Below are 6,000 nucleotides of genomic sequence, written 5' to 3'. Positions count from 1 at the left end.
TCTATGTCGTTTATATAAATGACAAATAATAGGGGACCCAGCACAGATCCCTGTGGTACGCCACTGGACACTGGCTTCCAGTCACTAAAGCATCATTCTGTCATCACCCTCTGTCTCCTACAACTAAGCCAATTTTGAATCCACCTTATCAAATTACCCTGTTTCCCATGTGCATTTGCCTTTTTTATGTCTCCCATGTGGGACCTTGTCAAAGGCTTTGCTGAAGTCCATATAAACCACATCAACTGCACTACCCTCATCTACACACCTGGTCACCTCCTCAAAAAATTCAAATTTGTTGGGCATGACCTCCCTCTGACAAAGCTATGCTGACTATCCCTGATCAAACCTTGCCTCTCCAAGTGGAGATAGATTCTCTCCTTCAGAATTTTCTCCAATAGTTTCCCTACCACTGACGTGAGACTCACTGGCCTGTAGTTCCCTGACTTTATCTCTACAACCCTTCTTAAATAACAGAACCACATTAGCTGTTCTTCAGTCCTCTGGCACCTCCCCCGTGGTCAGAGAGGAATTAAAAATTTCGGTCAGAGTCCCTGCGATCACGTCCCTTGCCTCCCTCAGTAGTCTGGGACACAAATCGTCCAGACCTGGAGATTTGTCCACTTTTAAGCCTGCCAACACCTCCAATACCTTGTCACTCCCTATATCAATTTACTTAAGAACCTTGCAGTCTCTCTCTCTGAGTTCAATACTTTCATCATCATTCTCTTGGATGAAGACAGATGTGAAGTATTCAATCAACACTCTAGCAACGTCCTCTGGCTCCACCAATAGATTGCCCCTTTGGTCCCTTATGGGCCTTACTCTTTCTCTGGTTATCTTCTTTCCATTGATATACTTATAGAATATCTTAGGATTTTCCCTACTTTTACCAGCCGGAGCTTTCTCGTATCCCTTCTTTGCTCTCCGAACTGCTTTCTTAAGCTTCATCCTGCAGAGGGTGATGTTGAGGGGGCACAGACAAAGGGGACTTGGAGGCAGAGAACAGCCTCTGAGATTCCTGAGTGGATGACTCAGGGGTGCCTAGCTGCCGCTCCTCCTTCCTTCGGATGTCTGGGGGTCTCAGCCTGACTCCTTGAAGAGAAGGAGCACCTGGAGGGACATCAAGGTGCCCCGTTTCCATCTCGCATTTCCATTGCAGGAACTCACCCATGGATCCCGCAATGGAGTGCGGGTCTGCACACATTTCCGCATTCTGGACAAGGGCCTCCATGGTGTTCACCATCCTTCCCATAGAGACCTCTGTACGCACACATGTGGGCACCACTTCATCAGAGAGCAGGCAGACACACTCCTCCAACTCGGGTGTCACTCTGTTGAGGGCTTCCAACAGCTCTGTTTGATGTTTCCCCGTCTTCTGCTGACTCTCCAGGATGAGTAGGAAGGCCAAATCCAGAGGTTCATCATCTGACTCAGACCTCACAGATGCCTCTCCCCCAGCAATTCTCCAAGTGCCAGGGAGCTTGGCTGAACCTGCTTCGTCCTACTGGGGACACGTGTCATGTGTCCGTGTGGTGACCAGCAGATTGTGAACCCAAGCCTACTCTAGATCCAAATCCCACTGAGGTGTGTGTCTCTGAGCTGGTGGAAGGTAAGGGTAAGCACTGTGATGAATCTTCCCGGCTGGTGATTTCCAGCTTTTCATTGGAGGAGGAGTCACCTTGGCTGAAGGTGAAGATGTGGATGGAGCTGAGGGACTGGCTATCTGAGGGTGTCGGTCGCTTGGCAGAGCTCCCTGTCAGCCAAAGTAGAGATAATAGTGCATGACAGTAGAGTCAAAAGCAGGAGAGAGAGCACTCATATTTGCGTTGGGAGAGGGATGATGTGGTGCAGGATTCTCAGGTGGGCATTCACCACCGACCTCACCATCACTGCAGGCACGGTCCACATCCTCACCAGTCAGCACAATGGCATGCTCCTCAAAGTGAGTGAGGGGCCTGATGTGGGCCACTCCGCCTCGCCCCAGTCTGGGATTTCTCCCTGCTGATATGAGCACGCTTCTCCTGCATGAAAACAGATGGAGAGAGTCTGGCACTGCGTGGAATGTTTGGGTGGTGAGCGGAGACTTGGACAGGGTGAGGACATAAGCTCCAGAGGATATGAGTCTGAAGAAGATGTGTGTGTGAGAGTTAGTGGTGTTGTCCCTTGAGGTGTGAGATCCCTGCGGATGTATGATGGGCTTGTGAGTGTGTGAGTCAACAGTGATGAGAAGAGTGACTTACCCTGGCAGAACGGATGAGACCAATCATCCTGTTGCGGCACTGGGTGACTGTTCTCTTTTTATAGGGCATTGGCAGTGACGATTGCTGCCACCGCCTCCCAAACCAGATTGGTGATGTTGCTGCCCATCCTGTGGCCAGAGTGGGTGTAGAGGACATCATGGCGGGTCTCCACAGTCTCCAAAAGGCACTTGAGGGATGCGTTATTAAGCCTGGGGGCTGCAGTCATCTTGCCTTTCGGGGCCATGTTTTCCATGTAGCATTCCTGGGCTGGAAGCACTGAGAAATGTGTGCGCAGCTGTGCTTTAAATATGGCTCCTGGCATGAGGAAGTGGCGAAGTGATCGCAAGGCAGGTGAATAAGAGCCCGCCCATCATTGAAATGGAGTGTTTCCCTGGAATGCAAATTAATGCAGCAGGATAGGGATGAGGCAGTTTGAGAAGCTGCCATTGTGGCCGGTGGGTAAAACACAATTTTTCATGGCTGCCACCACACTTTGTGCAAACATGGCATGATTCTGCCTCTGTTCCAAAGAAGAGTCATATTGGACTTGAAACGTTAACTCTATTCTCTCTCCACAGATGCTGTCAGAACAGCTGAGTTTTCCCAGCCCAATCTGATTTTATTTCATATATAAAAACAAAAAAACTGCGGATGCTGGAAATCCAAAACAAAAACAAAAACAGAATTACCTGGAAAAACTCAGCAGGTCTGGCAGCATCGGCGGAGAAGAAAAGAGTTGATGTTTCGAGTCCTCCTGACCCTTCGACAGAACTTGAGTTCAAGTCCAAGAAAGAGTTGAAATATAAGCTGGTTTAAGGTGTGTGTGTGGGGGGCGGAGAGAGAGAGAGAGAGAGAGGTGGAGTGGGGGTGTGGTTGTAGGGACAAACAAGCAGTGATAGAAGCAGATCATCAAAAGATGTCAACAACAATAATACAAAAGAACACATAGGTGTTAAAGTTAAAGTTGGTGATATTTTTTTTCTGATTTTATTTCAGTTTTCCAGCATCTGCAGTATATTATCTTTTATTTGTAACCTAACCCTTGGGGCCTGGTAACATGCTGGTAAAACTGCACTGCACTCCTTTCAAGGACATATATCCTTTTGAAGATGCACTGTGAGTACCCTGGTCCATTCAGGGCTTGTGTAGCTGCACATCATAGTTATTCAACATTCCTGCCTTTAGATCATAGTCTTTTCTGCAAATATGTACCCACCATGGTCAACAATTACTCCACAATTGCTAGACAAACTATTCATCTCACATCAATCAACTTTGCAAGGCTCTGAAAGACCCATTCACTGTATACAATGCCAAATGATTTTATTGTTCTACAATGTTACCTAATTATTGATTTCTGTCCCAGTTTAACGTGACATTACTTCAAAGCCCAAGAAAGAAGTACTAATTTTTCTCTTACTTCACTGGAAGATCATCTGCTGTTCTTTAGTTATTGGCTTTTCACATTTGTGAAGCAAATGTTCTAGGTCACCTTCTTGTCAGCCATGAATCAAATGTTAGCACACCGAACTCGAAGTCAGATGGTTCTGTTCCACTCCAGAGCCTGAGCACACAATCTAGGCCAATATTCCAGTGCAGTACCGAAGATGTGCTGCACTGTTGGAGTTGTGCCTTACAGATGAAATGTTAAACTGAGCCCTGTCTGACATCATAAATAGGTATAAAATATCCTACATCCACTGCCTCAAAGAAAGGCAGGGAATATGTCCTGGCCAGCAGTTATCCCTCAAACCATTTATTTTGTTGTTGTTTATGGGACCTTGCTGTGTTTAAATTTCCTTTTGCATTCATTACATTACATCAAAAGTTCTTAACTGGCTGTAAAGCAATTTGGGATGATCTGAGATTCTGAAAGATGCTATTTAAATGCAAGTCGTTATTTCCTTTCTTGTTCTTCTATTTCATTTTCCTAAATAAGTTGAAATTGGAATAGAAGGTGTGGTTATCCATCTGTCAAGCTCTGTTTAGTAATTTTTTTTGTTAGGGACACTTGTAGAGGATTATTAGTCAGTTGCTATTCCTGTGGCTAAATTCTAATTAAAAAGAAAGAAAAATCCATTTGATGTCATGAAACAAGGGGCAGTGGATGAGGTAGTGAATGTTTTTACCAGGAGGTGGTGCTAATTGTACTTTGTTGATACAGAACTGCCAATTTCTCTAAAAAAGGAGTTTGACATTAATAGTTAAAGGTGTTTATGCCTTCAGTATTAATAAATCATGGATATGCTAGAATAATAAGGTGAAGACAGATTTTTTGAAAAGTGAAGGTAAATCCTATGCTGTACTAGTTAGTATTATGCTATTTAATTTATGTTAGCTAATATTATGCTAAATAATTTACACTAGCACAAAATATGGCCATTTTCAATAACACTGTTTATATGATGTCATTATGTAGCAATAAATCTGCTTTTGACTAGTTTTAACAACTATTTGACTACATTAAATAATATGGTGTCTGAAGAAGGGTTGATGGTTAGTCAACCGGATAAAGTGTCGGAACTCACACTAAGACCTCACACTGGATATTTTCATAACATATATATACACACACATATTCCTCATGGCTAATTTCTAAAATGTTAAAAAAACTGGACAAAGACCCTTTTAAAATGGCTGAAGCTATTTCTGTCTGTGCCCCTTGAACAATAGGAGCTAACGTGGCAGTATTGCAGAAACTTACACCTCATTATCTCTGAAGACACACTAACAATCCCTGTGAGCTGCAGAGACCAAATTCAAAGAGAACCATACAAAGGCCATGCATTTCATAAACCAGGCCTGGCCAATCAGAGCCTATTTGTGTGCTAGGGCAAAGGGCCCCGCAACCTCCCTTTCAAGTCCCAGTGCTTGGAACATTTAACAATCTCAGGGATCCAGACAAAGGTATGCACACCCTTTTGTCAAAGCCAGAGTGGAGAGGTGGGAGCCATGTGACATGGAATCCTCTAGCTTTTGTAACCAGTAATACTGCCTTTCTGCACTGAAAAAAAACATCAGTCTGCTATTTTACCATCTACAGGCAGCACAGAAAAGGGCTCTGCCCAAATTGAATACTTGGCCCTATCTACACAGTTTCTACTGGAACTTCTAACACCTATCACCTATAAGATTGATTCATCTCTGTGTGCCTATCTCCTCATGTGAAGTCAACTCTACTGGAAAAATGAATTATACAGAATCAATTTTCAGCCTGTCAACCTCCGTGAAGGAATACATTATTGGGCTTTGATTCTGTAATCTGGACACACGTGAAATAATAATTCTTTTCTCTATGGTCTTTGTCTGTAAATCTTTCTTTCTCTATCCCTCTTTTACTGTATGTGTGCACAGGGGGACTATGTTGCAACCCCCTCCCATGTTTTGAGTGATGGCAAATAAACTAACCCATTGAATTCACCCTACCTCGATTTTGCTGTGGAGTTATTACTAAAAATTGGATCACACCAAAACTGAGGGAATGGTAAATACTCCGCTGTTTATAAAGGGGGAAGCAAATCAAAAAACACCTTTATGTTTATGGAGGGGTGGCGAGAGGAGCAATCAGGACTGTTTAAATTAACCTCCCTCTTGTCCATGACAAAAGGAACCACTCAACAAATTCTGATATGAAACATTAAAGTAGATGTTAAAGTTGGTCAGCAAAATGTAGCTATTTCTATTTACAAATGCAGCAACAATTCATAGAAATTGGTCACTAAACTAATTCAGTTTATGGCACAAAATAAACATTAAC

This window comes from Carcharodon carcharias, chromosome 6 (assembly GCF_017639515.1).
Source record: "Carcharodon carcharias isolate sCarCar2 chromosome 6, sCarCar2.pri, whole genome shotgun sequence".
Taxonomy (NCBI): Eukaryota; Metazoa; Chordata; class Chondrichthyes; order Lamniformes; family Lamnidae; genus Carcharodon; species Carcharodon carcharias.
Note: the sequence above shows the minus strand (reverse complement) of the source record.